The sequence below is a fragment of the Vicugna pacos genome, chromosome X (genome assembly GCF_048564905.1).
Source record: "Vicugna pacos chromosome X, VicPac4, whole genome shotgun sequence".
NCBI lineage: Eukaryota > Metazoa > Chordata > Mammalia > Artiodactyla > Camelidae > Vicugna > Vicugna pacos.
In genome coordinates this window covers 77,026,760-77,050,700 of record NC_133023.1, presented here as the reverse complement: position 1 = coordinate 77,050,700, position 23,941 = coordinate 77,026,760, and the positions used below count along the sequence as shown (strand labels likewise).

Sequence of the window (23,941 nt, the reverse complement as noted above, 5' to 3'; positions counted from 1 at the left end):
CTATTTTACATTCCCCCCAGAATTATGTGAAAGTTCCAGTTGCTCTGATCCTCATCTGTACTTGATTTTATCATCTTGTTACTGAACCAAACTTGGGTCTACTTGCCTTCGAAGTAAAGCCAGTCTACTGACACCAGGTTGTGGTGAAGGAAAGTTCAGCATTTATTGCAGGCACCAAACAAAGAATCCAGACAGCTAATACTCAAAAGACCCAAACTCCCCAATGGTTTTCAGGGAAAGGTTCTTAAAGACAGGGTGATGGAGAGGCTGGGGTGTGTGATCAGCTCATGGACATTCTTCTGATTGGTTGGTGGTGAGGTAATCAGAAGTCAAGATCGTCAACCTTCCAGTTTCCACACATCTGGAGTCTATGTGCTTGTGGTCAGCATATAGTTAACTTCTTCCACCTGGTGGGGCTTTTAGTACCTGCAAAACAGCTCAAAAGATATGGCTTGGAATATTATCTATAGCCTTTGAGAAGGAACTAGAAGTCCTTGACTTTGATGGTTAAACTATTATTATTTTGTCTTGTTTGACTGTTTTCCTTTGTTTCTGCATTTTCTCATTTTTCTGATTAAATTTTTGTTTAGAACTTGGGCCTAGGAGACTAAATGTTTTCTGCAAACAAGAGGCAGGTAGTGGACATGGCAGGGGTGGGGGTTCTGTCCTGGGAAGGCCCCATAGGCTCCTGCTTGGTTTCAATTTTTTTAATCTATTTTAGTAGGGTGGCTATTCTAATCTTTTGCCCATATTTTTAAAATTGGGTTGTTTATTTTCTTTTTATAGACTTGTAAGAGTTCTTTATATATTCAGGATACAAGCCAGAATTATATTAGCTATGCTGATTTGCAAATATTCTATCCTAGTATATGGTTTGGCTTTTCATTTTCTTAACAGCATCTTACAGACAGCAGTAGTTTCTAATTTTGATAAATCCAATTTATCTATTTATTCCTTATGGTCTATACTGTTTGTTTCCTATCATAAAAAAAATTTCACCTGACACGAGATAACAGAAATTTTCTATTATGTTTTATTTTAGACACTTTATATTTTTAGCCCTTACATTTAGGTAGATAATACATTCTGGGTTAATTTTTGTGTAAGGTGTGAGGTTTATTTTTTTTCCCATATGAGCGCCCAATTGTTCCAGCATCATTTGTTGAGACGACTACTATTTTTCCACTAAATTACTTTGGCACCTTTGCTGAAAATCAACTGACCATGTGTGGGGGGCTGTTTCTGGACTCTTTATTCAGCTTTGTTGATCTATATAACTATTCTTTTACCATAACCACAGTCTTTTAATAACTGTGCTTTATAGAAAATCTCAAAATCAGGTAGTGTGAAACCTCCAATTTTGTTCTTTTCCTAAGTTGTTTTAGCTATCCTAGGTCCTTTGTTTTCCCATATACATTTTTAAATCAGCTTCTCAATTTCTAATCCAAGAAAAAGTCTCCTAGGATTTTGTACCCGACAAATTCTATGTCATAATTTCATTAATACTCAGTTCAAAATATTTTCTAATTTCCATTTTTATTTCTTCTTTGACACGTAGGTTATTTAGAAATGTATTTCTTAATTTCAAAACATATAACAATTCCTGCTTTACTTTTTTAAATTAATTTCTAGCTTAATTTCACAATGGTCAGAGAACATACTCTGTTATTTCAATCTTTACAGTTTGTCAAGACTTGCTTTATGTCCTTCATGTAGTCAAATTTTGTATGTTTTGTTTGTACCTAAAAGGAAAGTGCATTCTGCAGTTTGAGAGTGCAGGGTTCTATATTTGTTGATTATGTTAAACTTATTAATTGTGCTATTCAAATACTTTATAGTCTTTACTGATTTCTTGTCTTTATTATTTTATCAGTACTGAGAGAAGTCTGTTAAAACTCTCCTACTATATTTTTTGCCATTGAACTATGCAACAATGATAATGAACAAACTGAAACCTTATGCGATCACATGGATGAATCTCACAAATGTAATATTGAGTGAAAGAAGGCAGACACAAAATAGCAAGTAGTGAATGATTCTATTTAGATAAAATTCAAAAACAGGCAAAGCTAATCTATGTTTTTAAAAGTCTGAATAACGGTTACTCTCGGTAGGGAGAGAGGGTTTAGTGACTAGAGATGGACACTAGTGGGGCCTCAGGAGTGCTAGTAATGTTCTCTTTCCTGATCTGGGTTCTAGCCACACAAATATGTTCATTTTGTGAAAATTTATCAAGATGCACATTTATGGTTTGTGCACTTTTCGGTCTGTTATACTTCCAAAGCCTTGCTTAAAAAAAACCTCACAAGTGATCAATCAATTTTTTTTAAAGGACAGTCTTACTTTAATCAAGTTCCAGATTGAGGGCACACTGCTTTGAAAAGCACCACCTTGGCATAAGATGCCAGGGTGTGTGTAAAAGAATGTTTCTAGAAAAAAACAAAGGCACCAAGCATAACCCCACCTTCGCCTTCTGCTTGCCCCTGACGCCACTCCATATTCTGGGCGGGAAGGCTACTTCATCCAGCTGACTTTGGGGATGTATAGTGCTCCATGAGTGTGTCCAGGTGTCTGTTGAAGTCCTCGACTCTCCGCTTGTGGGTTTTGGATGCTTTCTTCAGGACCCGTTCTATTTGCCACTGCTCCTGCATCTTTTCGAAGGCCACCTGGGCTGGGGTCCTGCAAATTCAAACAACAGTGAAATATTATATTTTCTCACTGGAATTATAATTCTCAGTATTTGTGTAGAGGTAAACAAATGGATACTTCTTTGCATGATTGTCAGGAGTGTAAACTAATATAATTTTTTGAATGGCAGTATGAAAATGTGTACTAGAAAGTTTTAAAAATATGTATGCCTTTGAACTCAAGAACTTAATTTCTTGAAAAGCACCCAAAGGAAACGATAAAGCAGATGCACAAACATGTATTCATACAGATGTTCATTGTAGTGTTATTTATAATTCTATAATGCTAAACTACTTGAATATCCAACAGGTGATAGATTAAAGAAATCATGATACTTTCACACAATAGACTACAGTGTAGCCTTTGAAAATTATAACAGAACCTAATTTTTTACATGAAAATATAATAAAATATAATAAAAATATAAATAAATATAATAAAATTATATATGTATATTATTTTAAGTAAAAATAAGTAACAAGACCATATTATATTATGGTTTATTTTTTATTCCAATACATAGGTATATACACATATGTACAAATACACAGGAAAACTCAGATACTTTAGCACAGTATCCGACATAAAGTGCTCCTAAGTAAGTATTAGATCCCTTGCCTGCATTCCCCACTCTCATCTGTGATTCCAAAACCTGTGCTTTTTCTTCAACATATCACTGCCTTGGAAACCCAAGAATGGCAGTCCTACACCTTGGCCCTTTAACACAAGGAAGGGATTTTTATCTCCCTTTCCTCACCTCATCAAGAGAAGTTGATGAACTGGTACCCATATGTATGTGTCATTTAATAATATATGTGCACCATTCCAAGCAACTATAACACAGTCAGACATTAATCCCTAGAATTCCAACATCTAAAAATGGAAACAATGTGGTAAAATTGGGAAGTTATGTATATCAAGCCAGGGTAGACTCCAGACTGGACTCTGGAAACGTGGAAATGTTTTTGCCCTATCTTGACCGATCATCGTTTATAGGTCACGTGATATTCTTGGTTCTACCACTAGATGTCAGCAAATCCTAAAAAAGGACGGGCTGTTCAGCGTGGGACTGGGGGTGTTCATTCCTATTCTCTTTCTGTAATGTATTCTCCAAATGTTCTACAAAAAAAATCATTTAAATTCTAGGAAAAATAAAATTAATATTACCCATAACAGGCACTTAATAGTGGTGAACACCATATCCATTCCTCTTCGTTAGAGAGCAAAATAATATAGTTCATTATTGCTATCAAGCTATCAGTGGGTATTTTAACTTCTGTAAACTCATGATCTTTCCCAAAGACAAGGCTGATTCTCACCTTCCCTGAGACTCAGTTTCCACATCTTTAAAATGAGGATAACAATTCCCCCTCAAAGGGTTGATCTAAGTGTGTAACTCCACCATGTAGGTGCAAGAGCCAAGCTCTGTGCACTGTTCTCTATCCAGCTAAAGAGGTACACAGCGAACACAGACATCCTTTAGGGAGTATCCCACAGTGCAGGTTGTCCAGAACATAGAGCACCTGGGAGACAAAACTGTAGTCTGGCTCCATGGGGTGGAGAATTCAAGGAGGGGCAAGAAAGAGGTTGATAGATCAATGAATAATGTATGTATGAAACCAAATAGATATCCTTTTAGCCTTTTTATATTAAAAATCTTTTTTCAAGCACAATTTTAAGCACATATACAATAAGCATAAGTACTGCTTAATAAGCAAATATAAAATAATTTGTTTCTTCTTTAAAAAATGCCTTCTCATTTAAAAAGAGAGAAATATGAAGACAGATGCCACCTGGTGATCAGAATCAGAGTTGCAGTTCTGAAGATAGCACAGGAGGCTTTGCAAGGGAGAGAATGGAGGCAGGACTTGGACTTGGCTTCAGCCAGGTCTTTCCGGAATTTACCACCCGATGGCAGCAGTTTCTCTAAATATAAGACCGTCAATGATCTCTAAGCCCTAAAACTAGACATCAGTCGCCTGCCAGAGCTGAAGAAAAAGCTGCACGTTTGAGTGTGTAATTATCTGGGGTGGAGAAGTTTGAGGCATAGAAACAAATCATACACAGGTAACACTGTCAGATCAGTTGTTTTCATCTACTCTTTTCCCAACAAACCAGTGTATTGTGAGCACATTTCCAAAACACATGTGTACATAAGTTTTGTCAATTGGGTAACATTTTTATCTTAATAAAGTTTCCCAATTACAGAATTTCAAACAACACAAAAACATGTATGTGTAAATCGAAATTATCCTATAATCCCATCTGCCTGACCCTAACTCCTTGACCCAAAGGTAGTCACTGAAAATAGACAGATGTCTATTCTTCAGGAGTGTTTTTCTGTATGTAATTTATTAACGTATAGTTACATGTAATCAAAGCTATTCAGACTGCGCAGACTCAGAGTCCGCCATTACCCACCTGATGGGCCTGAAATACTACGCTTCCCCGCCCCACAGTGTTGCACAAGCCTCACCACGTTGACCCGGACCAGGAGGCTTTGAAGGACTTTGCCCCATGGTTTCCTGTCCTGTCTGCTTGAAAAGAGGTAAGGGCCCCAGAGAACCATGAAACTGCCCAACGCGGCGGAGCCAAATACTCCTTCAAGACACTAAGACGGCCTTCCTGGGACAGGTGAGGGCCAGGCCTCTGACGGAAAACTGCGGCTCCTGTGACTCCTGAGACCCAGAGCCGTGAGCAGGCCCGTCCGGGAGGCCCGGCCTTGGCCGAGGGAGGGGCCTGACGCTCCCCTGGTCGGAAGAGGTACCCAGGCTCCGGCCACTCCCGCCCCTGTGGCCCAGCCACGGTCCAGGCCAGTCGCCCACCGCGTTTCCTCCTCCCATTTATTTGCACCCTTCCATTCAAGAGTAACTGATACCCATGTCCCCCATGACAATGACCAGGAATTGAACGTGTGCAGAGACCCAGGCTGGACCTGCGACTGGAGGCCCACTGGAAACGGATCTGAGGATATGAGGATCTGAGAGGCAGACCAGGCTCGAGACAGCCGAGGCTTTCAGGTTAGGTCTGGAGTCAGAGGTCAACCCCTGGCGGAGGCAGGGGCTTTGGGAGAAAGCATCCCAAAGTTCCGTAACAGATGAGTCTTTGCTGGTTAGACGGAGGGATGGGGAACCTGCTACCTTTGTCCCAGTTTTCAGAATCCTTCTTGTGGCCTTTTAGAACAGTGCTCCTTAAAGTGTGGTCCAGGACTTCTTCACACAACTAAAAATGACTGAGGAGCCCAAAGAGCTTCTGTTCACAGCGATTTTATTGGTTAATATTTACTGTCAGAAATTAAAACAGGGAAATTTTTATTTCAATTTATTTAAAACTCACAATAATGAACCCCTTACATGTTAACATGTTTGTAAAGAATAACTGTCTACAAAACAAAAAAAGAGTTGCATTGTTTTACATTTTTGCAAATCTCTTTAATGTATTCTGTCTCTTTCAACATTCAATCTGTTGTGCTATCACATGCCATGTAGTCTCTGGAAAACTTCACTGCGTACCCCAGAGAGAATGACACTGGAAAAGATAAATAACATCCTGGTATTGTTATGAAAATAGTTTTTGCCTTGCAGGCTGCCTGAAAGGGTCTTGGGAACCCCAGGGTCCCCACTTTGAGAACCTCTGGAATACAGAATGGGTGGGGGTGCCATTTGACCTCCACAGTGAAACAGATCAGGGTGCTTTAATTTGGCTGCCGCCTGTAGCACACAGCTAGAGATTAGGGTTCTTTGACAAATCACCCTTTTGATAATATTGTTATAGGATAACTAATTGTATCAAGAATTATGTTTCCCTGAGATACATATTCCCTAAATTTTCATCCAGTGCAAGAATTTAGTATAAGATGAGAGGCTTTGGTTTCATAATTTTCTGCTAAAGGAGGAGTCATTTATTCCACACAAATCACTATTTTCCTGTCAGTTCTTTTAATTTGGGGTATTATTATAGATTCTGCGAAATGAAATTCTCATGGTTTCGCTCAACCTGCTTAATTGCTCTTTGTCTGTATCCTTTGCCAGCTCCTTCTTTACCTAACTGTGCAGAGAGGAGTGGAAAAGAGGGAATCCCACCCATGGTAGTTTGAATGGACTGAGCAAATTCTCAAAGTACAGGCAGGCATCTTTCCATCTGTACCATGGTCAGCTTTTTGGTTGCAGTGAGGAACATTGATAGGGCTTCTCAGTACAGGAGAACTTGCAGTGTTCTGAATCTTCTTTTGTTATGCTCTCCCTCCCTCGATAATTTCATCCAATCCCACAGCTTTGAGGGGTTTTATCTTCAAAACACATTATGTACCACATTGCTTCTAATCTGAGTTCTTGGCTCAAATTTTTGCTGTACATACCGTATCCCCACTTTTTTGGCTTGAGGACAACTCCAGTTTAACAAAGCTGAAACTGACCGTCCCATCTTTCTCCTCGATGTACATACACTCAGGCCTGACACTTCTTCGGGTTTCTCATCTTGGAAGTTGGCATCATAGTCTTCTAAGTTGTTTAGAATATAAATCTGGAAGTCCTTCTTGAGCTCTACTCATTTGGACTCCTTATATACCAATCTGTCACCTAGTCTTGTTCATTTTAATTCCAAATTTGATCTCCACTACATTAGCTTTTTCACTGCTACTACCCTAGTACAAGTTTACCATCTTTTTTTTTTTTTTGCCTAGGCTACCCAACAGCTTTCTTCCCATCTATTCTCCTTACATCCACATATACTATTTCCCCCACTCCAGTCTGTCACCAAATAATCTTTTAAAATCAGAAATATAAATGCATTGCTTTTCTTGTCTACAGTTTTTCCATGGCTTCTCAATTAAGATAAAGCTCAAAGTCCTTAAGGGAGACTCTAAGATACCATATGATCTGCCTCTGTCCATTTCTCCAGCCTATTCTCACACTCCTCTGTCCAGTACTCTTTATACTCCACCTATAGTGGGTTCCATTTATTCTGGTCAGCATTTATGATTAAGCATGTACCTTGTGCCAAATACTGTTCAGGTACCAAGGATACAATGGTGAACAAAGTAAGGTATCCTATTCTTATGGAAAGTATATTCTAGAGTAGGAAATTAGACTCCAAGCAGCCATACCAATAAACGTCAGAGATAATTTCAGATGGTAAAAATGCTACAAAGAAAATAAAACATAATATGAGAGAAAGAAAATGATGACTAGCTACTTATAGCTGGGTGGTCAAGGAAGACCACTGTTTGAAGTCAAGCTCAAAATGACAACAGGGAGCCAGGTAAGCTATGTTAACTATATGGGAACAGAGCATTCCAGGTACTGATGACCATAAAAATAAAAGCTTTGAGGCAGAAACAAGTTTGTTCATGAAATAGGCCAGTGTGTCTGGTCCATAGTGAGGCAGTATATTAGTTTTCTATTACTCTGTAAAAATTGCCACAAATTTAGTGGCTTAAAACAAAACAAATTTACTTTCTTTACAGTTCTAGAAGTCAGAAGTCTGAAATGGGTCTCACTGGGTTAAAATCAAGGTATCGGTAGCACTGTGATTTTTTTCTAGAGGCTTTAAGGAAGGATGCATTTCTTTGCCTTTTCTACCTTCTAGAGGCTGCCCCTACCCTTTGGCTCATGGCCCACTGCCTCCATCTTCAAAGGAACATGGATTGAGTCTTTCCCACATTGCATCATGTTGATGACCTTGCTTCTATGGTCATATCTCATTCTCTGACTGAGTCTTCTGCCTCTCTAGTCTACTTTTAAGAACGTTTCTGATTACACTGGACCACCCAGATAATCCAGGATAATCTTCCCATTTCAAGGTCAATTGATTAGCAACCTTAATGTCATCTGCAACCCCAACTCCCTGTAGTCATATAAGGTAACGGATTAATAGGCTCCAGGGATTAGGATGTGGATATCTTAGGGAGAGAGGCATTATTATGCCTACCACAGCATGGAAGAAAGATGAAAAGTGTGGAAGGAGATGAAGTTAAAGAGGTGAGCTTGGACCAGATTATGAAAGGCTTGTAGCTAGATTAAGGAGTTTGAATTTTAGTCCAGGGGAAAGGGAAAGCCCTTGGAGGATTTCAAGAAGGGCAGTGAAGTGATCTGAATTGCATTTTAAAAGGAGTGTTCTGTTTGCCATGTGGAGTTGTATTTAAAGAAGGAAGGAAATAATTTTTTTTAAAAAAAAAAGGAAAAAATAAAGAAGGGAGGAGTGGCAGTGGGGAGACTAGTTAGGGAATATGTGAACTTGTCTGGGCTTGGTTAGTTAGACTAGGGTGATGGTAATAAAGCTGGAGAGAAGTGAATGATTATAGGATGTATTTTGGAGTAGAAACTGAATATATTTATGTGAGGGTAGAGTAAGAGGAAGAGATAAATGAGGAATGAGTCCCTCACTTACTAAGATGGAGAAGACTAGAAGATGAGCAGCTTTGAGGGAAAGGGAATCCACTTTTTCCCCATAACTTCTGTTCCCACCCACTGACCCCTACCCTGCTCCTTGGCTATGAATTTGTCCATGTTGTATTCAGAACTGAGCTCAGTTATAATCTTAGGTCTCTTTACTCCTGTTATAATAGCTCCTGAGTAAAATCTGTTTTTAACGCTTTAACTAGTACACAGCTCTGCTTTTCTTTAACAACAGTAGTCAAAAGATGGAAACAACCCAGATATCCACCAATGAATGACTATCATATAGTGGAATATTATTCAGCCTTAAAAAGAAATGGAATTCTGATACATGCCAAATGAAAGAAGCCAGACACAAAAGAACAAGTACTCTATGATTCCACTTATATGAGGCACCTAGAGTAGTCAAATTCATAGAGACAGAAAGTAGAATAGTGGTTTCCAGAGGCTGATGGAAACAGGAAATTATTGCTTAATGAACATGAAACAAGATGAAAAGAGTTCTAGAGATAAATGGTGCTGATGGTTGTACAATATGAATGCACTGAATACCACTGAATTGTACACTTTTTAAAGATTATAATGGTAAATATACATATTTTATAAATAAATAATACAGTCCATTGTATAGAAATTGAGCAATACCCTGGGGAGCATCAAGTGCCAGCCCCCAGGGATATTTGAGCACTCAGAGCCCTGGCGGCTTCAGGACACAAAGGACAAAGTTTTAGAGTAATTCTTGAATCTTGAATCTCACTGCCAAAGCAACATGTTTCCTGTGACCTGGAGTCATTTGTATCTGCTGTGCCTTCTACCTGAAATTCCCTTGTCTGTCCTCCACATTTGATGGACCTTCAGCTTTTCCTCAAATCTCTTCTTAGACATAATTTATTTTGGGAAGCCTTCTCTACTCCAATGGTGTACTAGAAATAACTTACCCTGACTTTCAAGAGACTATTACCCACAACCCCATGTCCAGTGACGTCAATTTGGTAGCTTGAAACTAGCCATGATGGAAGCATGTAAACCATGAAGCTCAAGAAACACTAACAATCAGGGCTTTTTTTCTTTTCAGAGAACTGCTTGTTAAACATTTAACAGCATACCACAGTCTTGCCTTTTCCGGATCCATCCCAAATTTGGGTTATATTTCTTTGATTTGGGCTCTGATAATTCCCTAACATCCATCAATATGTGCTTTAGGTTACTTGTCTGTGTTTCCCTCCAGGCTTAAATTTTCTTGAGATTAGAGATACTGTATCTCCAGAATCTTATCCAGCCTCTGGCTCACAGAAGGTACTACTTAGTACTAGTTTTCTTTGACAGTTTATCTGAATAAATGACTAGAATGCATGCTTGTTAAATACTTGCCAATCCTGGAAGACACATTAGCAGAGAAGATAGATCCTGGCTGCCATCTTCAGTGATCACTTATTTGCCTGAAAAACATGGAATCAGAGCAAGGGGAGTGAGTTGGATACTTTTCATGGCCTGTGCCATCAAGCTGTGACTTGATGCAGATATTTCATCTACACCACACATATCTGTCTGCCCTACAGAGTGAACCATGCTAGCCGTGGTCTGAGGCTCCCTCTCTTTCCTCCCTATCAAGCAGCAGAAAAGACTGTAGTGTTCGCCTGTCTGATTCACCCTCTTCTTGGTTGCCATTGTTCATCAGCCACCACTTGTGGTTAACATCAAGGGACTGCAGTAGCATGCAGAACCAGTAATATCTGGCATAGCAGATTTCCAAATCCAGCCACATGCAGGAGACAGAAATGGTACCATAGGCAGAGTTCTGGTGTAGAGGAGAACCTCTCTAAAATAGCTATGATCAGAAGCTTGAGTTCTCAGTTAGCCATCCTTGATCTGTGACTACAAATTACTAGGTAGCTAGAAGCATCCTTGGGGATTCCAAAAATATTTATGGAGGAATACTCCATGGTCTTGCTACTCAAAAGATGATATGAGACCAAACATCATTAGTATCACCTTGTTAGAGAGCTTGTTAGAAATGCAGAATCTTAAACCCCACTCCAGACTTTTGGATTACAGTCCATTTTAAACAGATCCCCCAGGTGATCTATATACATATTTAAGTTTGAGAAGCACTGATCTATAGAACATTGAATTTTCTGTAACCAAACAATTAGGTCCTTAGAGCCATGGAGTTTAGAATATTGATGCTAATGGCACTCCATATTAATAAATACTATTTACGCACCATGAAAATATTTGCATTCATTCTGTCATTGATTCAAAAATAACTCTACTACTTAGCCAATTAAAATCAATCTGATGTAGAAGCTTGAAAGCTCACCATCTGAAAAAGAAGCACCCTAAGAAACACCATAGGCTTAGGAATTAAACAAAAACTGGATTGGAGTCCTGCTTATTTCACTTACTGGTTGAATGATCCTGAAAGAATTACTTAGCTTTTCTAAATATCCATTTCTTCATCCATAAAATGATAATAATAATAATTGTACTTTATTTTCAGAGTGGTGGTGAGAATTAAATGAGAAATCCTATACAAAGTGTCTGGTGTATGGTGGTTGCTCATTAAATGTAAGTTCCTTCCCTAGCTGCTACCTCTTTTCTGAAAAGAAATCAATTCAGAATAAAATAAACAGCCCAATCATGCATGGAGAGCCTTTAGAAATTTAACAGCAAAAAGGAAAATAAGCTCTATGTGGTACATTCTGTGATAAATTCAATACCATTTCTGTGTGGTGCAATGAATTGGTCTGATAGAACTAGAGTTGAAAGAAAAACCATTGCATTCTTTTCAAGTGAATTGCTGGAATTTCCTTTCAGTTTTGGGATTTTGTAGAGATGTATATTGTATTCATCCATGCTCTCTGGCAATCATATTTCAGCATGGTGTCTACATTTCAAAACACAGACACAAGCACAGACAGACAGGAGGGAGTAAATACTGAGTACTGGGTTGGCAGCCCAGGTCCCACACAGCCTTTCCCAATCCAGGGCCACCACCATTAAAGCTTCTTCTCTTCACATTTGTTCCACTATCTGATTGCTCTTTGATCCCCTTGTTCCCATCTCCCACCTTGCTCTATAAATACCAGAAGCAAGTTTTTCAAGGTTTTGTTGTTGTTACTTCTGCTGTGAGGAAACAACACGATGATGACAGCAGCAGCTTCCCCTCCCCTTAAGTGTGGGCTGGACTCACTTCCAACTAAAAGAATATGGCATAAGTGGCAGTAGGTGTCTAGGTCACAAAAGGCTTCACTGCTTCCTGCTTGATCTCTCTCAGGTCATTCATTCTGGAGGAAGTCAGTAGCCATGCTATAAGGACACTCAACCAACCCTAGAAGTTATCTACATGGTGAGGAACTGAGACATCTTGCAAGTTCCATGAACCGACCTGGAAGTGGATCCTTCAACTCCAGTCAAACCTTTGAATGGCTGCAGTCCTGGCTGACATCTTAACTGCAACCTCATGAGAGACCTGGAGCCAACTTAGCTATTCCCAGATTCCTGATCCTCAGAAATATGTGATATAATAAATGTTTGTTGTTTTAAGCTGCTACATTTGGGATAAATAGATACGCATCAATATATAATTAGTAAGGGACTTTTCGAATAATTTGCTCCCCTCAAAAGGCAGACTTACACATGCTACTTGAGCAATATATGAAGTTGCCATTCTCTGTCCCCTGGTTTTGTTTAACAATTCTCCCTATAGGAGAGAATATCGCATATCTGCTCTTCTTCATGTATTACTCAATCAGCTTTTGTGGAAGCCATAGCATTTGTTCAAGGGTAAAACTGAATGAGCAAAATGAGGACACCTGAAACTATAACAGACTAACCAAGGAGGTCTTAAAATCTGCTGAAAAAGAACGAAGAGACAAGAAATCAGAGTGGCTGGAGAAGTAAAAAAGTAATTTCAAACAGGAGATAAAACATTTACAGTATATTCTATAGATAATAAAATTGTTTTTCTAACCAAAAAAGTAAACTAATATCAATTGATAGATACTAAATAGGGAACAAATAGAAGAGCCAACACTATATGTAGCAAATTTTCTTATCCAGCTCAAATACATTTCTGTAAATTTGAAGACAATGCTGTAACAGTTTGTGAGCTATTTGTCCTTGATCTAGTTAGCAATGGGAGCTTCTAAAACAGCAGGAAAGTGTGTCATCACAATCCATAAACATTAAAGCCAACCATCAACTGGAAGTAAACATACCGAGTACCTACTGTGTGCTGGGCAAGGGACTCTACATGGGGAAATGTGACTTACCTTCACCACCCCTACTTGGGAGCTGCAACCCAAGTACTGACTTTTCCCCAGAGTTGGCACCCCAGGACCACCCCCTCCTCTTCTCCCTCTCTTCCTCCACAAAATAGATGAGTAGGGACAAGGAATCTGGAAATAGAGCTAGAAGGGGAGGGGCAAATTCTTGTCACTGCCTCTAATGAAACTTCATAATAAACACCATTTATGTAATATGAATATAAACTAAAGATATTTATTCATTTTGTCATTTAATGTAAAAACAACTTCACTTCCTTATTCCTTTCTAATTTCCAGCAACCTGTTTCTTTACCAAGGCTTGTTCCCCCCTCTCCTTGAGACTCGGTTTCTTCTCTAAAGTGACAGTAACAATGCTCCCTCACAGGGTTGATCTGAGGGTGTAATGACATTTGTATGTGTGTGTGAGGGCCAAGCCCTGTTAAAACTGAACTCTAGCACGTTAAAGAGGTGTGGAAAATGCAGAAGTCTCCTGACGGAACAGACAATGGTGCAGTTTGCCAAGAGCACAGAGGGCTTGGGAGAGAGGACTGGAAAATGCAGTTTGGATCCATGGAGTGGGGAACATTAAATGCCAGCTCAGGATTCTACAAATAATCAGAAAATCCAGTTCAGATAATGTGCTGTTGGCTAGGGCAGGGGTGGGGATACTTTGGCATAAGGATGTCAACAAAAATAATATTATTTCAAGAGACAGTTATATAGAAATATTATCTTTTGTCTCCTTCCACTTATTTCAAGATGTTATTTATTGTGGTTAATGTGCATCATGTCTTATTTTCTAGAATCCTGTCTCCTAAATTTCATCTCAAATGAAGCTGTATACATATATAACATTTGCATTTTACCCACAACTTTGTGACAGCAATGTTATTCCAAGACCTTGGGAGCTGGAGGGAGGTGACAGGCAGGGTAAGCAGTGTCCTTCTGTTGATAGTGGGATGCCTTCTGAGAGTGTCTGGGTGATGAGATCACAGCCAGCTTCAGGAATCCTCTTGGGGGTTAATGAGCGTCCCAGGATCCCATGGCAGTTACACAACCCATGCTCAGTAAATATGACTTTTCTTCCTTCTGAGACTATATCCCCACTTTTTACCCTAATCCCAAAGCTGCTCACTCCTAACACAGGACCCTATAGGGGTCATGCTTCATTTGTAGAAAGTAAATTGTTCCATTTGGGAGTTAACAGTCACACCTCACATAAGGCTTAGCACATATCAGTGCTCAATGATATTTTTTGAATAAATGAACAATGGATGGATAGGTAGGTGAATGTTTGACCACACTGCTCTCCCACTGCCTCTTCCCTCCAGTCCTGCTAGCCTTTCTGTCAGTCCCTTTTACACACCATACTATCTCTCATAGCCTTAAGCCTGCTCCCTGACCCCAAGCTCCAACCTAACTAGTCTCTACTCTTCTTTTACCTCTCAACTCCATAATCACATCCTCAGAGCAACATTCCTGACCACCTTGACTAGTCAAATCTCCCTATTTTATAGGCCCTTGTTGCATCATGGACCCATTCTTCCTAGTACTTGTCCTTACTGCAAGTGAGCACTTGTATGGATATTTGCATGCTTCTTAGCTCCCCTATTAGACTCTGAGCTCCATGAAGACAGAGACCTTATAGATGATCTTTGCTCACATCTGTTTCCTCAGTACCCAGCACAGTGCCTGGCAATAAGTAGCCCCTCAGTAAGTATTTTTTGAATGAATGAGTAGGCATTTTAGGTGGTCTTTTTTTAAATTGCCCTCCTCAAGCAGGCCAGACTGCTACATACTACTAGTCACACTGTCTGAGAATCCCTTCTGTCAAAGAGAAGCAGAGCCAAACACCAGATAAAAGCAGTAAAGACAGATTCTATTCAGTACTTTGCAACAGGGGAGAAGAGACCTCAGTAGAAAACTAGGCTCAATTCTGAATACAACAAGGACAAGTGGGGATTTGTAGCCGAGAAACAGAATGTGAGAGTCAGGTGGAAAAATTACTAAGAGGAGACATCAAAGGGAGGGAGATGCTTGTGAAACGGACTTAATGGAATTCTTGCTAAAGGCAGGCCAAGATGATCAGATATCGAGGGCAGGGAAATGACTACACAGAATTCTTGCTAAAACTGGGCTAGACATGCAGAGGGCATGACCACAGGACAGGGCCCCAGAACGAGGCCTAAGTTGCAAAGGGGGCCTGGAAGAGCCTGTCTAAAGTTTGGTCAAAGACAGAGTCCTTGTCAATTCCTCAAGCCATTGTATTTTTATCATTATGACCTACCTTTTCTGTTAGTCTCCCAACAAAATATATCATACCCCACTATTCTTTACTTATTACTCCATAGGCATTTTAAGTGTTTCTTTGAGATATAATTTATACTCATAAAATTCACCCATTTTAAGTTTACAATTCAATGGTTTTTAGTAAATTTACAGAGTTGTGCAAACCTTCACCACAATCTAAGCTTAAGACATTTATCTCTAAAAGACCCTTCATGCCCATTGCAGTCACTTTCCTGTCCTCACCCCACAGGCACTCAACTAAAAATAAGCATATATTGAGCACCTACTATGTCCCAGGCAAGGGGCTCCGTGTAGAGAAAAGCCCCCTCCTGCAGCCCACCAGAGGCCCCCTCACACCTGCTCCCTGGGCTGCTCTGGGATGGGAGAGCACTGGACATGAGAAGTGCAACTCCCCAGGGAACCAGCCCAAGCTGACTCATGGAGGGGGCACCCAGGGAGGCTCCAGGGCCATTCTGTCCCTGTCCTGTAGGCTGGTTTGTCTTTTGTCCTCCTGATCCCAGTGCCCAGCTGGACTGAAAGGAGCAAGAGGAACTTGGGAGGGCAAGCGAGATTCCCAGGTGATGAAATAAAAATTCACATTTTAAGACAAGACAAGAAAAAATTAAACATAGAACTTTTTCTCTGCCCTTTGGCTTCCTCCCTTCCCTTTGGTGTGCACCTACTTTATGTGTTAACCAAACATCCTCAGTGGCAGAAATACCTGCTCAACCATAGAGGTCAATTTTTCTTCTTCTGGTGCCGGCCATGTAACTCCTTAGGAGATAATATTCCTTTCTCAATCTCATAAGCGATCATGATGATTCACCACTTACTCTGTATGTACAGACATTTTTGGTGAACTTTATGTACAATGCAAATATATCATATCCCTTAAAGACAGCACAGAACAGACTGGTCATACACCCCGGGGAGATACTGGCCCAAGTCTAATGGAAGTTCTTAGCTAAAAAATACTTATGACCTTATTAATGTTACTGGCTATATTACTTGTATTCTGCCTATTTTACAAGACTATTGTTTCATCCATTACCAAATGTATGACTGAGCCTCCGATAAAAATAATGACTAGGTGACTTGAAAAAATGACCAAACATAGTTCTATAAAACCAATGATTGTAATAGTGTAACTCTAGACATGTGAAGAAGCAACAAGGGGGAATCTTTCCCTGGACCATAATGGACTAGTAAGACAAGTGGTCCAGAGACTTTTGGCTACTGTTAAGGGGGCTTAGTCCAATAATAGCACATTAAGTGGCCTATCAATGAAATCCTGGCCTGACCTAGGAATGAGCAATCCTTGCACTGGTCATGAAATGCCTCCCAAACCTTGGTCAAGATTAAGACCAAAAGGGAGGGGATCATAAAATAAAGAATAAAGGTCCACTATTCAATTCTACAAAAATCAAGTTATTAGTCACTGCGGTCAGTGACCTACAGTACACCCTGAAAGGAATTCAGGACGGAGATCAGGATGAGGCACTTTGTGCTCTGAAAAAACTGGCAAAACTGGCCCTCAGATAGTTAAATATTTTCAGGAGAAAATTTTATGAAGAAATTTCTTTCACCTTCCCATGCTTAGAAAAGCACAAAAAACCATTAACTAAGACATCTATTCCTCACAAACAGCAGTAACCTTCTACTAAGATGTGGGCTTGATTGCATCTACCCTTTGTCAACTAAAGAATGTCGCTAGCCATCTGGCTCTACAAGGATTGAGTCATTAACCACCGCAGTCACTGACCTTTAACACACCCTGAAAGGAGTGCAGGGTACAGATCAGGAATGAGAAACTCTGTGCTCTGGGAAAACTGGCAGAACAGGCCTTCACATAGGTATTTTCAGGAGAAACTGCTTATGAACTTGGGTTCTTGCATCCTCCCCTGCTTAGAAAAGCACTATAACCATTAACTAAGATATCCATTCCTCGTGACTAGCAGCAACTTTCTGCCGAGACGTGTGCATGGTTGCACATGCCCCCTTTGCCAAATCATCTATATGCTGACCTCCTCTCTTAACCTCTTCAGAGCAGTTCCTCAGAGCTCTCTGATAGGTTGCCTTCCAGGTTATAGTCTCAGTAAGTCCCCACATAAAACTGAAACCCACAGCTCTCACGTCATGTGTTTTTAGTTCAGCTGACAGTTCTGGCAACCATGAAGATACCCAGAGCAGACTTCTCTCCTTAGCCTGAACTCTACAAGGATCTGGAATCCTGGTACTAGAAGGAACCCTTGTGCCTGTCCACCTTCTCGGTGAGTCCAGATGAATTTGAGTAACCTTCTCCTGATAATTGGTTGATGATTCTGAGTTTTACGTGGCAGTATATAACAGGTACCTTGGCTCCTAAGTTGAAATATACTAGTGGAGCCTGGTTGAAAGACACTGGGAAAAAAAGTGTCCCCCAGTTAAAAGATACTGGGGGAACCTGGTTGAAAGGCACTGGGATTTGCTCAGTTGAAAGGCACTGAGCAGTCTGGACTGTGTGATTAAGTGGGAGGCCCTCCTAACATCTTTCCTAAACAAAGTGCATCAAAAGGCCGATCTCCAACTAACACTCCATTCAAGTTAATGTACATACAAAACTTAGACACACAAGTACTTACTTAATTGGGAATGAAAGGAAATCTCACTCTGAAAATGGTAAAAAAAAATGGGGCTCTTTTATTGTGTATGCAGTTAAGTTAGAGAAAGCTGAATTGGTAAAACATCTTTTCAGAATTCTGACCCTGAGAGAACAAGTCTTCCTAGAAAAATTTGTTTTTCTTTCCCTGTGCCTTGAGAAGTAAGTGTCCCACCAGGGCTCTCAGGAACACTTATCTAGACCATCTCTAAGAAAAGAGATCTTTTTAAACTCAAGTGAGTAAAAAACTTATTACAACTGTTATTTATAAACTAGTGAGTTTTATATCACAATACCCGATTCATGACTAAGTTTAAAAAAATAAAACAGTGAGATCCCTGTCTGAATGTATGTCTATGTGTTTACACTATAAACATGATATGTCTCTACCTGTGGACAGTATTACCTAAGTTAATTTGTAATGAGTTCTATTTAATTGACTTAAAAGAAATTAAGAACTTATATAAATTATTAGAAATATAAATGAAATTAACCAAATGAATTTGAGGTTCATGTGACCTGGGAAATATTAAGTATTAAATTAATATATGGTATTAAAGTTAGTTTAAGCTTGTTGGTTTAATTAATACAGACATTTCTTGAGATTCAGCAACATTAAATGTAATACTTTTATTGCACCTAGGTTTACTAGAAGTCAAGTAATATATCTGTTGCAAAATTTCTCAGCAAGAAAAATAACTTGGTATGATGAAATTTATTATAAGTGAATTAAATGTAAATGAGATAAAAGCTTTAAGTAAACTCTTTAGGAATAATTATATTTTAGGACTATCTAGTTAAAAATAGTCTGGCCAGATTTTGATAACTTGAAAGTCGAGTTTTACTAAATTAAGTTAAATGATGGAAATTTATTAACTATATAGGTCATTTCCAAACAAAATAAGATACTGGAACATTAATTACTGAACACGGGCTTCCTTTTACAGAGAAAATAAAGATATTTAAGACTATTAATAAATATGTTTGGTGCTACACCGAGACATTTTCTATAAGAAAGCACATGTTGGAGGGGAGGGTATAGCTCAGTGGTAGAGCACTGTGCTTAGCATGCAGAAGGTCCTGAGTTCAATCCCCAGTATCTCCATTAAAAAATTAATAAATAAACCTAATCACCTCTCTTCACCCCCCAAAAAATAATAAAAAATAAATTTTTTAAAAATTTTTAAAAAGCACATATTCTTTAGAAATTATAAATGGTGTTTATAAGTTTGCCAATCTACAGAATGCTAATGTCAAAGACATTGCATTATTGCTTACGTCTTAGTTTTCACTAGAAATTAAGGTTTTTAAGAGTTGAAAATTCTAATTAATATATGTAACTAAAACTACTAAAAATTAATAAGGAAAACATCTTTGTATGCAAGAAAAGACAAGATGTAAGGAATAGAAATGCATTCTGTTAAAGGAAAAGAATAATTTTGTCTTAAAGCTGGTTATTTCCTTTTTTAATTTTCTTGTCTTTTTAACATATTTTTATTTTATGTATTATTATTTTTAAAAAATTTCCCCCTAACAGAGGCACTGGCGACTGAACCCAGGACCTTGTGCATTGCAAGCACACACTCTACCACTGAGCTATACTCCCCACCCACTAAAGCTGGTTATTTCTAAATGGGAAAGAAAAAAGGGGACAACTAAATATGAAAACAGAAAGTTATAAAAGGAAGATATGCAAAAAAAAAATGAAGAATCTTTAGAAAAAATATCTGTGTGGTCAGGACTAAGATTAGAATAAATTTAATTTAGTGAATGAATTTTAATATTAAAGGTAAGATGGTACAAAACCTGAATTTGTTTTCTCTCTCTGTTAAGAAAACAAAGGTTTCTTGAAATTTGAGCTGCTTTTCGTAACTAATTGTAAGTTTCTTTACCTTTTGAGTAATCTGTTGTAACTTTCTGTATTTGCCTTTGAAATCTTTTATTGTTACTTGGTTAGATGAATAAGTATTATTTCACAGTGACCTATGGTCCTATTTGACCAAAAGTTTTAAAGCCTTTTTGATATTTTAAAAAAACTTCCCAAAGATAAAATTATTTTTTTTCCAAAGATAAAATTCTAATTGAAGGTCTTTTGACCCCTAGCTAGCTTTGGGATACTTAAGAGGGCCCCTGAGAGATTAAAATAAGGCTTATTTGGTATGTTAAATTACATAAGAAGCATTGTCAAATGAGTGATAAACCTTCTTAGGTAATATTATATGGGTAAATGTTATTAATATAGATATTGTAGAAATTATGTGGAATTCCTAAAAATCTGGTATGTCCTGGTAAAATATTATCAGTCATAATTCTAGTTATTATCTTAAAATGTATGTCAAAATAGTAACCAAATTTCTTTGTCAATTGCATTATAATTAGATCTTTGTGCCTTTTTTTAAAGCCTGCATGATCAGTTACACATATGTAAATAATCAGGCCAAGTTTGTTGAAACCAGACTTATTTTGCAAACAAATTAGTCTCAATTTGGCTGTATTTGATAGAGAGAAAAAAATATATTTTAATAATTTACCTTTGTAGATATTAAATTCCAGTGCTGACGTTTGGTATTTACTACCGAAGACTCACTTCCTAGATGGCTCCTTGTTGCAATGTTTCACTATTGTAAAGTCCAATTAAATTATTAAAAGGGCATTCTAAGTTTGTTTCTAAAGCTTATCACAGTAATCTACCTTGGAGTGAAGATCAGATGCCTTGTGGCCTGCAACTAGGAGATTATACATACTGGAAAAGACATCATTTAAAGAACAATCTCCAACCCAGGTGGAAGGACCCACAACAGGTACTCTTAACTAGCTCACGCACAGCAAAACTGAAGGGAATTGACTCTTGGATTCATATTTCCCACTTAGAAAGTGCTCCTGTATTGGACTGGTCTATAGAGAGGACTGCTGACCTCAAAATCACCTTAAAACAACACTCAGAGGAGAAACTACACCCACACCAGGATGAGAAGATGACATTAGAAGTAGATAGCTATCCCAAGATGCTGGACCCAACCCATGTGATTATAGTACTTTCTTAATTTCTTGGACTTCTGCATAAATCAATGCTTTTCTGTCATGGGCACAAATCCTATGCAGAATTTTTAAATTAATCCAATTTGGGGGTTTATGGTAATTACCTACATCAAGTACTTCTAGGTTACCTTGGTGGATTTCTCCTCTCTAAGGCTCTAATTTGATGGCCCGTAGGAAATTTATTCTAGAAGAAAGAAGTTATAGTTCCGCTCAGGCCACTATTGATATTACTAGATGGGACCCCCTCACTGGGCCAATGAATCATACTTGCTTTGACCATGACCATAAGTATGACTTTTCTTTTAAAGTTACTCAAGCTCAATCAAAGCAATGAGCTAAATTTCAAAGAATATAACCTCCCTCAGTTATGGGATGGATTTATATGGTTAACACCAGGCTATAGTCATCTAACTTTAAAGCCCCCTAATGTTGGGAATAATTGAACCATGCTAAAGATAATCAGCCTAATAACAATAGGTAATTGAGCTTGAAAAATGCCAGTATATCATTACCTTAAAGATAGAAATCGGTATGGAACAGACTAGGTCAGATGACCTGGAGATATACTGTGCCGTACCTAATGGAAGTTCTTGGCTTAAATATTTACTTATAACACTATTAATGTTATTAGTTATGTTACTTATGTTCTGCCAGTTTTACAGGATTGTTGTTTCTTGCATTACCAAATGCATGACTGAGCCTCTGATAACAATAATGGTGGCTAGGAGACTTGAAACAATTGACCAAATATAGTTCTATAAGACCAATGATTGTAATAGTGTAACTCTAGACATGGGAAGAAGCAACAGGAGGGGATCCTTTCCTGGACCATAACAGACTAGTATGACATGTGGTCCAGAGGCTTTTGGTTACTGTTAATAGGGCCTAGTCCAGTAATAGCACATTGAGTGTGGCCTATCAACGAAATCCTGGTCTGACCTGGGAATAAGCATTCCTAACACTGTGAGACAAAATGGTCATGAAATGCCTCCCAAATCTTGGTTGAATTGATGATCATGGTGGGAGGGGAGGAAGAGTGAGAACTAAAGTCACTTACCACCAACTTCTACAAAGATTGAGTTATTAGCCACTGCAGTCACTGACATTTAACACACCCTGAAAGGAATTCAGGGTAGAGATCAGGAATGAGAAACTCTGCTCTGACAAAACTGGCATAGTTAGATATTTTCATAGATACTTAGATAGTTCACATAATTAGATGTTTCAGGAGAAACTGCTTTTGAACCTGGATTCTTGCATCTTCCCTACTTAGAAAAGCATTGCAACTATTAACTAAGATATCCCGTTCCTCGTGACTAGCAGCAACCGTCTGCCAAGATGTGTGCATGTTTGCACATGCCCCCTTTGCCAAATCATCTATATGCTGACCTCCTCTCTTAACCTCTTCAGAGCAGTTCCTCAGAGCTCTCTGAGAGGTTATCTCCAGAGCTATGGTTCTCAATAAGTCCCCGCCTAAAACTGAAACTCACAGCTCTCACTTTTCCTTTCTCTAAAATCTCCCTCTTTACCTCTTTGAAACAGTGCTCAGAACTATCTGAGAAATGGTCCCCCAGGTTCTAATCCTCAGGTTAGCTCAAATAAAATTTTCTATTTCTTTCTTAGATTGACTATTAACTTTTTCATCTGCAAGAGCCAGCCTTAACATGACCCAGACAGCAAAATAATTGTCTCCCCTCTCAGAGCTGGGAGGACACCGGCTTCGCCTTCCTCCCCTTCCTCCCCTTCCTCCCTTTCCTCCCCGCTGCCTGGGCACTCGGTCAACACGCTGACCACGCCGCCTCGGCAGCGGCCAGCCCGGGTACCGCAGCCGCCATTGCCTGGCCTCTTCCCCGACCCACTCGGGAGAGAAAATACACTGGGAGGGCCGGGATGAGGGATGGAGGGTCTCTGGAAGGCAGGAGGGGATAAGGAAGAACGCGTTCTTACCAGATTCTCCCTTTGCCCTCCGGAGACGCCCCTACCCGACCCTTTCCCCGCCCCCTTGGCTGACTGCGGAGGGAGGGGCGCGGAAAAGGGGACTGCTGGCTGGGGAACGATAGAAGAGGAGCTGAACCCAGCGCTGGTCACCGCCACCCTCCCCACTCAGGTCCCAGGACACAGCTACTCTTTCACCATCCCCTGCGGATCTGAGCCATTTCCTTCTCCTTCCCTGCCAGCCGTCATTTCCTCCTCCTCTCCAGCATCCTGCTTCTTTCCCAAAGACAAGGTTGATGCTTACCCTCCCTGAGATTCAGTTTCCTCATCTCTAAAGTGGGCACGGCATTGACACGTAATGACATTGCGCGTATGAGAAGCGTATGAGAAACAAGCCCTGTGCAAAGGAGAGGGGGCAGGAAGGAGAGGGGGAGAGAGAGAGTGAGAAAAAGGACCCTTGGAAAAGGTCCTTCCACAGACAGACTCCAGGCACAACCTAACCGTCCCTCATCCCCCGAATGGGGTCCTGCATCGCGCTAACCTCGTGACCCCAAAGACATGCGTGTTTTCCATTCACAAGACTGAATTTAGGTCAATGTGGGAGCAGGTTGTGAAACGGCCCTCGTGACAGTCCAAGCCTGGTATCAGAGCGAGTGGAATTTCATTCCATCAGCAGCTATCTGTTTTGC

At 39.5% G+C, this 23,941-nt stretch overlaps 1 long non-coding RNA gene and 1 other non-coding gene across 3 annotated transcripts; one reads left to right on the top strand and one right to left on the bottom strand.

The window, feature by feature from the left end:
• Positions 1-246: 246 nt before the first annotated feature.
• On the bottom strand, positions 247-23,295 carry LOC140692002 (uncharacterized). Of its 2 annotated transcripts, XR_012067601.1 has the most exons (4): positions 23,265-23,295; positions 10,455-10,522; positions 2,465-2,679; positions 247-426 (listed from the first exon to the last, which is right to left on the bottom strand). It is a non-coding gene; the product is annotated as an uncharacterized lncRNA (long non-coding RNA). The 2 variants fall into 2 exon arrangements; XR_012067600.1 differs by lacking the exon at positions 247-426 and having other exon boundaries at positions 2,338-2,679.
• TRNAL-UAG (transfer RNA leucine (anticodon UAG)) lies at positions 19,310-19,383 on the top strand. Its single transcript has one exon. It is a non-coding gene; the product is annotated as a tRNA-Leu (tRNA).
• Positions 23,296-23,941: the final 646 nt, after the last annotated feature.